This window comes from Palaemon carinicauda, chromosome 2 (genome assembly GCF_036898095.1).
Source record: "Palaemon carinicauda isolate YSFRI2023 chromosome 2, ASM3689809v2, whole genome shotgun sequence".
Taxonomy (NCBI): domain Eukaryota; kingdom Metazoa; phylum Arthropoda; class Malacostraca; order Decapoda; family Palaemonidae; genus Palaemon; species Palaemon carinicauda.
In genome coordinates, this window is record NC_090726.1 from 111,600,660 (window position 1) to 111,613,159 (window position 12,500).

Here is a 12,500-nt window from a genome sequence, read left to right on the forward strand (position 1 = left end):
TATTTTTTCTTTACATTTCTTTAATAATAGTCAGCCACTTTCATAGACTAAAGCAGGGGTCAATAGCCTTTTAAGCTGGAGAGCCATTTATTTAGAGAATCATAAAAAATCAGTACTGTTAGAGCCGCAATGACAAAAATTGTCCCCTCAGATCTAAAATCAAAATCGGCTGTGCTTCATTAATAACCGGATATAGTTCAATGGGCCTAATTAAAGCATAATCTTAGTGATATTATTCAATTTACTTATATTCACAAAGCAGAGTACATAATACATTCTTTTATGCATTATCCTTTTATTTAAATGGCAGCACATTTAGTACCAGTAGCATTAAATATTATTATGGTGATTGCAAAATATAAAATAAACATGACTACATTGTATTCATTGAAGTTATAAGATCATACCTTAAGGGGAAAGTACATTAGTTTAAGGAAAATTATCTTACTATGTTCATATAGCAAATCATATATGGGAGAATGCAAATGATATGATTATTAATAGTATTAGTAATATTTAGGACAATCACAGCATTGCAAAAGACCAGCATCAATGCATTCATGGAAATATCACACTCTGAAAACTTAAAGGGAATTCCTTATTGAAAAGTAAAATATAAGTAAATTTAATTAATGGGAGATTTGTTCCTGGGATTCCTTGTACAGAAGGTCAATGTTTGGAGAATAAGAGGTAGTTTTCAGCTTTAAGCAAGATTGCAAGCTCTCATTGTTTAATCTAGTTCTTAATTTTCCTTTTATGAGATTCATGCTCGAAAATATTTGCTCGCACAAATAAATGGATCCAAACATGGGGAGAACCCCAAATGAAAACTTCTTTGCATTTTTGTAATGTATTCCAAACTTCAAAAAACCTGTTGTCTTGCTTTTTCAGATTTAGTAGTTCTCTCCATTTGTGTTGGCTACCTAATGTGGCTTGCAGTGTTTCTAAAGACTCTAGATCTGAGAGTAAAACTGTAAATTAGCTATTTCAAGCTCTAACTCTGCTCGGCTCACTTCAGTAAATGTCTGCCTCAAGTGGTTTGATTGGAAAGGACAAGGTTGCTTTTTCCCTCCTGAATTCTTGAAAACGTCCTTTAAAACCCATTTCCATTTTCAAGATAGCTGATGTTTGCGTATCAACATCAAACTCACAGTCTGCTGTTTCTTTGTATTTCTACAGTAATGGAAAATGAACAAATTATCTTTTTGCGTTATCTTTAACAAATACTGTAAGCTTTCTTTCGAATGACAACACTTTTTCTAAAGGACTTAAAGCAGTGTTTCCCCCATCTTGTAATTTCCGGTTAAGATGATTTAAATGTGATGTCTACCAGAAAGCAAATTTTTTTTTTTCCAGCCATTCAGAATTCGAGAGCTCTTGACATACATCATTTTTCTCAACCAAAAATAATCTAACTTCTTCTAAGGAGGCTGCAAATCGCTCAAGCACTCTTCCTTTTGAAAGCCATCGTACTTTGCTATGAAGAAGCAGGTCGGAATAATGGCAATCAGCCTCCTCCAAGAATTCACGAAACTGTCTGTGGTTTAATCCTTTCGCTAAAAACTTTTTCACAATTTTCACTACTAATGCCATCACTTCATTGAATTCAGGAGGTAATGATTGCGCACAAAGAGCCTCTTGATGAACAATACAGTGAAATGATATTACTTGATGATTTACCTTTCCTTTTAATCTAGATGTAAAACCCTTTTGTTTTCCCATTATGCAAGGTGCCCAATCAGTTGCAACAGAAATGATAAAGTTGATGTTTATTTACTTTGCTTCCAAACATGTGACAAGAGCTGTAAATATATCTCCACCTCTAGTTTTACTAGTGAGAGGCAGCAGGTCAATAAGCTTCTCTTGTAGGCCCTCAGAATTTACATACCGACAAAGAAGGGCAACCTGAGCTATATCTGTAACATCACATGACTCGTCACAAGCAATAGAAAATCCTGGGGAGAGTTAATGTCTTTTATTTGCTTTTCTGTAATGTCTTTTGCAAGTTTCACTCTTCTATCTCTCACTGTCTTAGTAGACAATGGCATATCTTTTATTTTTTTTAATGATTTCAACCTTGTTTTTCATGTTACTTAATAGACGTTCCGATGCCTTGACAAAACAGTCCTTAATATAGTGTCCATCTGTGAAAGGCTTTCCTCTCTTTATCATTTCATTGGTAAGCACAAAACTTGCAGCTGTTGAGCTACTGGGGGATTTCACCCACTGTGATTACATTACAACTCAGTGGTACATTAGGCTTCAGTTCCTCCGCGGTTTTTTTATATATCATACAACATGGAAGTCCTCTAGAGTTCTGTATGAATGCACAGGAGTCAGTCCATTCACTTTTAAATTCTCGATTTTCATTCTCTAGTTTCCTCTTTTTAACCATTATTACTGTATCGGTTTTCTTGTTAACTCAATGGAAAAAATAAAACAGCAACGTTGAGCTCATAGAATTGACCGATATGCCGGGGCCGGCGGAGCTGCATGCGAGGTCTGGGAATGGACAGGAACTGGACGAGTCAAACCTCCCTTGAACACGTACCGTTCTCTCTCTCTCTCTCTCTCTCTCTCTCTCTCTCTCTCTCTCTCTCTCTCTCTCTCTCTCTCAATTATTCAATTATTCAGTATTTTGAGTTTACAAACTATATATCATTAAATAATCAATAAAACTAACGGCTATGCCTCCAAAATTGAAGAAACCTCATTCGGACATTGTCTGAAGAGTGTTACATAATTTCTTTGTTTTAAGTAACTAAAAAGGTTAGTTTAGCTTTTAGAGCCGCAAAATTCTTCTTGAAAGAGCCGATGTGCCGCATGCAGCTCCTGAGCCACAGGTTGGTGACCTCTGGACTAAAGTATGTAAACTAAGAATTCTCAGTTGAAATAAAAATACTCGCTATAATACCACAACATCTGAATCAAGTTCCTTCTTGTACTGTTCTACAACCTAAAATCGTTCGCAGTGTCAGTAGTCCTTGCACTAGCCTAAAATCTCTCTCTCTCTCTCTCTCTCTCTCTCTCTCTCTCTCTCTCTCTCTCTCAATAGCCAACAAATAATATATTAATTTCGGTGTACGGTTTGTTTCCCAAGAAGAGCTCAGTTATCGTTATTACAAATCATTGACTTATTATCCCTTTAATATTCAAAGCACAGTTTAATTAATGTAATGCCTATTTTGCAACACTCAACATGCTCCAAAATTTTAATAACAGACACCAAAATATGATTTATTTAATGTCAATGAAATGATAATACAGTGCTATATGATGGTACTTTAAACCACATAATTCCTTTCTCTTATTTCTCTGCTAAAACACTACGCAATTGCGAACTTTTTTTTTTCTTTTTTTCATTCCTGGCAAACAAAGTCGTGTCTCAATATTGGGAAAGGTTTTGATGGCCACATAGAAACAGGTAAAGTTACTCCCGAATATCTAAGTACCTTAGCTAGGCCAAGTTAGGCCAAGATCTACAAAATGATCCCCTACACCTTAATCAGCATGAAGAAACCTGCTTTCATATACTATAGTCTATTTTTTATAGCGGTGCATATTTGCACTTGACTCACAGGGGTGCCCTTTTAGCTCGGAAAGGTTCCTGATACCTGATTGGTCGGAAGTATTTTTGTCCGAACACCTTCATTGTTCTCGAATGATTACCAAGTAATGTGAATCTAAACTTATTTATTAACCTATATTTCTCCATCATATATATGTTTTGTCAATAAACAATGTGAAAGAATAAATATATTATAAAGAATCATCTTGGTAAGTCTAAATTTAGTAACACAATCCGCCGAAGTCAACGACAGCAGCTTGTTTTCGGATGCACGCTTTGTAATTTTGTAATTTTTCACATTTTTTAACACAAATTGGGATAGATTACACTCAGCATAAGTTAAACATGTTATTATAAACTTTCTTTGAATACCAGAACTTACCAAAAACATGGAATTAATAAAACCCGATATTTGTGAAAACTTATGGGGAGGTGAAAGAACAGCCTATAGGGGCCTGGCGGAAAAACGATCCCGTCTGACTCGTAGACACAGTTTGTTTTTTCTTTCGCAATATAGTTCGGCCTATTCCTTTCAGTTTAAATAGTCTTACATTGTTTCTCTTCGTATTATTTTGCTTAGTATTTTCCCACATTCCTGTTCCTCACCTAATATCTATCTATTTCCCCGATATCCCTTCTTTCATATAGGCCTATGTGATATCCGCACAACAATTCCTTATGTTTTGTACATTACGTCAGTAAGTAGGTAAATAATAATAACAACATGAATGTTATGCTGTGTAGCAAGTATAACCTATTCTGTAAACCTGATATTAAGCATAGTATTTTTTTTTATTCCCGCCTCCACACTATTTTAATGAGACTAGCCCCTTCAAGCCATCACTTTCGACAGAGGATAAGAAATAAGGAATCGTAGTGCGGATATCCCATATATGAAAGAAGGGATATCGGGGAAAATAGATAGATATTAGGTGAGGAACAGGAATGTGGGAAAATACTAAGCAAAATAATACGAAGAGAAACAATGTAAGACTATTTAAACTGAAAGGAATAGGCCGAACTATATTGCGAAAGAAAAAACAAACTGTGTCTACGAGTCAGACGGGATCGTTTTTCCGCCAGGCCCCTATAGGCTGTTCTTTCACCTCCCCATAAGTTTTCACAAATATCGGGTTTTATTAATTCCATGTTTTTGGTAAGTTCTGGTATTCAAAGAAAGTTTATAATAACATGTTTAACTTATGCTGAGTGTAATCTATCCCAATTTGTGTTAAAATATGTGAAAAATTACAAAATTACAAAGTGTGCATCCGAAAACAACCTGCTGTCGTTGACTTCGGCGGATTGTGTTATTAAATTTAGACTTACTAAGACGATTCTTTATAATATATTTATTCTTTCACATTGTTTATTGACAAAACATATATATGATGGAGAAATATAGGTTAATAAATAAGTTTAGATTCACATTACTTGGTAATCATTCGAGAACAATGAAGGTGTTCGGACAAAAATACTTCCGACCAATCAGGTATCAGGAACCTTTCCGAGCTAAAAGGGCACCCCTGTGAGTCAAGTGCAAATATGCACCGCTATAAAAAATAGACTATAGAACCTATCTTTTCTCAAAGGTCATATTATGAATGATTAACAATAGAATACAGCAGTGAGACTTCATACTAATAATAAAAAAAAAAACTCGTCATAATGTAACAATAAAAACTTGAATAACTTTCATATTGTCTAACATATAATAAAAAAGAAGACGACTTACAAATGATACTGAAAATGTTATAAAAAAAGACAATCTGTACAAATAAACAAAACACTCGGTTAGAAACCCTTTGGGCGAAGAATTTTTTAATATACCCAATTCCCCAAATCTCTCTCTCTCTCTCTCTCTCTCTCTCTCTCTCTCTCTCGTGGTTTAGATTATTCTTTGACTATGAATTCAGAATGTAGCATAGGTTCCTTTGAATGAGAGATATTATGTACAAGGTTACTGGTAACACTAATTTTAAGCGATATGAAGACTATTTTTAAGAAATGTCACGTGAACATGGAATAAGAAATAGCATTCAGTCAACCTCATTTATTCGTCTTATGCCGTACAAATTGCAAGCTACAATCTCTCACTCGAGCATCGCACAGACAAACAGAGCCACTTATATTTAGCAGCCTATTGACCTTTCAAGGTTTAGACACAAATGCAAGTTTTGTGAAAGTAAACACGTTACTTACCTCACTGCTAAGGAGTCTTGCAAAAAGAATAAAGGTAAATTTAAGTCCACTTATTCTAAAAGCATACTAAAATCTTTTAAATCAATCCTGTGGGTTTCATTCTTAAGAGGCTGGATTTACTCAATCGTATCTTTTATCGAAAACTTTAAAATCTAAGTATTTACTTAACACCCGTGTGATTACAACTATAGTAAATTCAATAACAATATCTTCTTCTTCCTAGCTGGTTCCCATTTTTATATGGGGTCGCCGTTGCGGATTAGCCGTTTCCATCTTTTTCTATTCTGCGCTTCTGCCTCATCAATCCCCTTCTCCTGTAAATCTCCTCTCACACAGTCTCTTTCTTGGTCTCCCTCTTCTTCTTCTTCCTTGAACCTCCATCTCCATAGTATGTCTCCAACGTGGTCCTCATCTCTCCTCATCAGGTGTCCATACCATCTCAGCCTCCCTTCCTGCACTTTCTTTAATATTTCCACCACCTTTGTCGACCCCCTTATGTAGTCATTTCTTATCCGATCCTCTCTTGTCACCCCAGACATCCACCTAAGCATTCTCATTTCTGCCACATCCATTTTCTTCTCCTCTGTCTTCCTCATGCTTGCTGTTTCTGTTCCATACAGCATTGCTGTTCTTACCACTGTCTTATGAAATTTTCCTTTCAATCTCAGCGGTATTCTTTTGTCGCAAAGAACTCCTGAGGCTGCTCTCCAGTTGTTCCAGCCTGCCTGTACCCGATGTTTAACTTCATCTTCCATACCTCCTCCAGCATTAACAAATGATCCCAAATACTTAAACTTATCAACTCTCTTTATCTGTTCTCCCCTAAGATGAATACTTTCTCTATCATCCCCCTTGCTGGTGGTACACATATATTCTGTCTTAGATCTACTTATTCTCATTCCTCTGTCCTCCAGTACTTGCCTCCATCTTTCCAATTTCATTTCCAGATCTTCCCTGCTCTCTGCGCACAGAACAATATCATCTGCATACAATATGTTCCATGGTACTGCCTCCCTTACCTCTTCTATTAAAACGTCCATCACTATGTTAAAGATAAATGGGCTCAGAGCTGACCCTTGGTGTAATCCTACTCTCACCTCAAAGCCCTCTGTCTCCCCAGCACTGCTCCTCACTCTAGTAAATACATTACGGTACATCTCTTGTATCAGTCGAACGTACTTCTCTGGCACCCTCCTCTCCCTCAGACTCCTCCATACCTCTTGTCTTGGGACTCGGTCATAAGCCTTTTCAAGGTCAATGAATACCAAATGCAGGTCTCTTTGCTTTTCCTGGAATTTCTCCATTAGTTGCCTCAGACAAAATACACCATCTGTTGTTCCCCTCCCCTTCATGAATCCCATCTGCTCTTTACCTATTTCTACTTCTTCTCTTAGTCTGGCATCTATCATCCTTTCCAGTATCTTCAAAGTATGGGACATCAATTTAATACCTCTGTAATTCCCACACTCTTGGACATCACCTTTCCCTTTGAAGATTGGGATCAATATACTCCCACGCCACTCATTTGGTATCTTTTCCTGCTCAAAAATCTTTATCATGAGGTCGTACAGTATATCTACTCCTTCATCTCCTAATGCTTTCCATGCCTCCACAGGAATCATGTCTGGCCCAGTTGCCTTCCCATTCTTCATATTCCTCAGAGCATTTATTACCTCTTGCCTAGAGAAACTTATTACCATGCCAAAGTTTGCCTGTCCATCCTCTCTTAGTAATCTATCATTTTCTCCATTTAACAGCTGTTCAAAATATTCTTTCCATCTCTTTACAATGTCTTCCTCCTTTCTAAGTACTACACCATCTTGATCTTTAATTTGTTTGATGTGTGTAATATCTTTGGTGCTCTTATTTCTAGTCTTTGATAGCTTGATCATCTTGTTTAATCCTTCCTTTGTCCCCAGCTCATTATACACATCATCATATGCCTTAGCTTTAGCTTGGGCTACTACCTTCTTCACCACCTTGTTTTTCTCTCTGAGCCTCTCTCTGTCATCCCCTGACTGTGACTCTTCCCATCTCTTCTTTGCCTCCTTCTTATCTTTTACAACTTTCTCCATTTCTTCACTCCACCACCAACTCTCCTTTTCTTCCCATATGATACCAGATGTCTCTCCTAGCAACTCCTTTCCATGCCTTCTCATTACTGCTGCATTTTGTGTCCACCATTCTTGAACATCTTCAATTCCTATATCAATATCCTCCAAAACCCTTCTCTTAAACTCTCTCATTTTATCTCCTTCCCTCACTAGTTTGTACCATTTAATTTTCCTTATCCCTTTAGCTTTAGCTTTTCTTTCCCTTTTTAGGCCTAAGTCCATACATAGCAGTCTGTGTTGGGGGGGGGCTACATGGTCACCTGGGATAACCTTGCAGTTCTTGACCTCCACCAGCTTTATCCTTTTATACAGGAAGTAGTCTATCTGGGAGCATCTTGCCCCACTCCTATAAGTTATTAGGTGCTCCCTTTTCTTCTTAAAGAATGTGTTTACTATTGCCATGTCAAATGACACAGCAAAGTCCACTACACTCTCTCCTTCTGGGTTTCTCTTCCCAATTCCATGGCCCCCATGCACCCGACCAATTACCTCATTCTCACTTCCAACATGGCCATTCAAATCTGCCCCCACTTTTCAATAACAATATATATATATATATATATATATATATATATATATATATATATATATATATATATATATATATATATATGTTTGTGTGTGTGTGTGTGTGTGTGCGTATGTGTGTGTGTGTGTGTGTGTGCGTATGTGTGTGTGTGTGTGTGTGTGTGTGTAAAAGAAACAATGGTGAGAGCATTCCATTAATTGGTATTTGCTGTTTTTATTTTTCGGGGGGGGGGGGACGGATGCTGTGGTGACATTACGATATAACAATCAGGAAAACTCTTAGTATAAAAATAATACAAGGGAGGGAGAAGGATTTTAACAACAGATATAACTCCACACTAAATACATGAAATAAAATGCCAGTTGTTGTACTGTACATATTCCATTGCCAAAATTTTCTCACTGACTAGAAATATCCTTAAAGAAATATGTGGATAGTTTTAGAGAATATGCTCTCTCTTGTCGTTATTGTCCTAAATGTCTAATTTAATTGAAAGCTATTTAATTGTGTACAGATATATGAAAAGATTTCTCAAATAGAATTCTCATCCAATGAACTTGCACTTCCATTTACTATTATTTTTATTATTATTATCATTACTTGCTAAGCTACAACCTTAGTTGGAAAGCAGGATGCTATAAGCCCAGGGGCTTCAATAGGGAAAATAGCCCAGTGAGGGAAGGAAAAAGTGAAAAATAAAATATTTTAAGAAGAGTAACATCATTAAAATAAATATCTCCTATATAAACTATATAAACATTAACAAAACAAGAGGAAGAGAAATTAGATAGAAGAGTATGCATGAGTGTATCCTCGAGCAAGAGAACTCTAACCCAAAACAGTGGAAGACCATGGTAGAGAGGCTATAGTACTACCCAAGACAGAGAACAATGGTTTCATTTTGGAGTGCCCTTCTCCTAGATGAGCTGCTTACCATAACTAAGGAGTCTCTTCTACCCTTACCAAGAGGAAAGTGGCCACTGAACAATTACAGTACAGTAACCCCTTGGGTGAAGAAGTATTATTTGGTAATCTTAGTGTTGTCAGGTGTATGAGGACCGAGGAGAATATGTAAAGAATAGGCCAGAATATTCGGTGTATGCGTAAGCTGAGGGAAAATGAACCGTAACCAGAGAGAAGGATCTAATGTAGCACTGTCTGGCCAGTCAAAAGATGCCATAACTCGCTAGTAGTAGTATCTCAACGGGTGGCTGGTGCCCTGTCTAACTTACTACTTATCTGGTTTAAAAGCGTGAATAAACTTTGCAAACAATTTTTCGATTTTATGGACCACCAACACCAACGAATACTAAAAGATGTAACGATATTAGATACAAGAAAAGTCCAACGGACAACCTAAGTAGGTTTGCATGTTTATCTCCGCAATGACGCCAACACACACTGACGAGAATACGGAAGCGAATGGACAGCAAAATATTATCATAGCAGAAAACATGATATGAGAACGCTGGTTGCTAACAAAAACCCTGTATGAAAGCCTGTTCTATTACTTCATCGAACTCTAGCATTATAATTAACATTCAAAAGTCATAAGCAAATTTCCAGTGGCTCATCCCCATCACCCTTTCCCTTTTTGATAACAGATATTCATCCGCCAACATTATGTATTCTATTTTCGTCTGCATACTATACTACTCCCGTCCTTTCACTTTCATTATCCTCTTGCAAGGTGCTCCACGGATAGAGCCCATAGTGGAACATGGCCAATTGATCCATATAACATTCCGATGTTCTTTAATTGCATTGTCTTCAGGTTACATAAAAAAAAGGTATCTCAAAATAAAAAAGATAACCACGACATAATTAATACACAATATATATATATATATATATATATATATATATATATATATATATATATATATATATATATATATATATATATATATTGTGTGTGTGTGTGTGTTATGCATGAACAAATATACAGAACGTGTTAACATTTATAGTAATCAATAGTTATTTCCAATTGGTCGCTTAAAATGTCCTTTTCTACGAATTATATAATTACGATTTGTGTTTCTATGCTGTCACAACATAATAAAATCCGCCTACAGATGCAATGAAAAAGTACGTGAATAATTGCGTCCATTGTATATTACGTTACTATTATGTTGTTAAACAACATGAGTCCGTGTCGTTCATATTATGCGTTACGAATAATAAAATTTATCCAAGAGCCTATACAAACTCAGCCCTGTGGTAGAGGTGTAATCACGGCCGATATACCTAGACCGTGGGTGTAATCAGGGTTAAAAGTATTCTTTTAACCCTGGGTGTAATCAGGGTTAAAACCAGGTTAGACGACCGTCTCGGAGTTACTGCGCACATTCGTGACGTCATTGGTAACCGGCTGTAGAAGAAAACGAGGAAAACAAGTTTTAGGGTCACTATAGTAGGTGTTTCCCCCATAGCAAACTTTTCTTTCTTTCGTGACCGCGGACAACTTTCCCCTTATCTTCAGGTACTTTATTATTTGACGATTAAAAAGTCCATCTGCCCCTTTAAATGCCCTCCAGCATTGGTAATCCGTGCCAAGTGTCTCTCACAAGGTAAAAATGATAGAAACTCGCATTTGTTTTTCTTTTATTACCTACTTCAGTTTTTTTTAGTTTTATTATTTTTTTTTGGTTAAGGAGATACGAGAATTCTGTTTAAAACTTATACTTTTTAATGAAAATACACACACACACAAAAAAGAACATTTAAAATTTTTTGTAGTCTGTAGGTTTAAAATGGAGGCTACAGACCCTAGCATGTTTAACATTAACTGCGTTGCGATTACAAAAATGAAGCCATTTCTGTTGCAGCTCCTGATCTCTAGGAAATCGATGAGTTTTCACATTTTGGTCTTCCTTTCCCCTTTGACTTGATCTGCAGCCATACACAGAACAACTAGCCATGACTCCTCAGTACCCAGAGATTTAACGAGGATTTATCCAGAGATTAACCAGGTGGATGAAGACCGCGTGGTTAAGAGAGCTTGAGTCCTTGCTGTTCTCCCGAGTAGAGTCAAATACAGACTGATGACATTTCTTAATCTGAACCCTAAGTTAACAAATGCAGCCGCTCTGTGACATGCGAGAGACTGTTCTTATTTGGTCAGAAGCGGGCTAACCCGGTATTCTCTTAACCCTGGGTGTAATAATACTACCTTCATACGTCCTACGTGTCGTAGAAATAGACTAATGGGACAGCTGCTTACTTGCAGTCGTGCTTTTAAGAAAAAGGCTAGGAGGCCCACTGCCAATAACTGAAAACTGCTACCTTGCAGCTGGACTATTTAGTCAAAGGTTAGGCCCACCGCCAATATCCGTGGTTGATGACTGGAAGATCAGAGCATAAACTTGAAATGCCAGTACATTAACGGAAAGATTGAGGGAGATGATAGATGTGATAGAGAGGAGGCGGTTAGATATCCTGTGAGTGCAGGAGAGAAGATGGAAAAGAAATGGAACTGCAGAGAAGGGAAATGGGCTAAGCTCTATTACATCGGCTCACGAGAGAGAAGAAATGGAGCTGGGGTCATAACAGATAATAACTGTAAGGAAATGAAAAGTATAGTAAAGGAAAAAATCGTATTTGAAATTAGGTTAGCTGTAACATATAAGATGTCGACACATAGGAAGATAGAGGTATACAGAAAAAACTGTGATGATAAAATATATGGGAGAAGGTGAAGCAAAAAAGAAAAAAAAAGTTAATAAGAATAAATATTGTTCTCAAATGTTGTCTGACGTGAAGGCAGTACTATTCTGTTGGAGTGAGTAGTTTGAATTTTTATTGAATGAGGATGATAAGAGTGATTTTGAGCGTAATGTCCCAGTAGTGGAAAGTGTTAGTTTAAATATTAGAATGCTTGAGAAGATAATAGTTCAGGATGTAAGCTGGACAATAAAACTGTTGATAAACGTAAAGGCACCAGATGATACAGTTTAGTGATGGTAGTGTGATTGAAGAGCTGACCACGATTAATTCGGTACGTTAATAAAAACCCCTTCCATTGTGTTACTTAGCATTTGCATTTTCCAACTTGCGTCTTTTAGTCCAAGAAACATTTATTCATGAA

General features: G+C 36.8%; 1 protein-coding gene across 1 annotated transcript in view; it reads right to left on the reverse strand.

Annotated features, from left to right (window-relative positions):
- The window catches only part of LOC137626440 (uncharacterized), a 126,102-nt gene that overhangs the window by 25,450 nt on the left and 88,152 nt on the right, over positions 1–12,500 (reverse strand). The window lies entirely within an intron of this gene.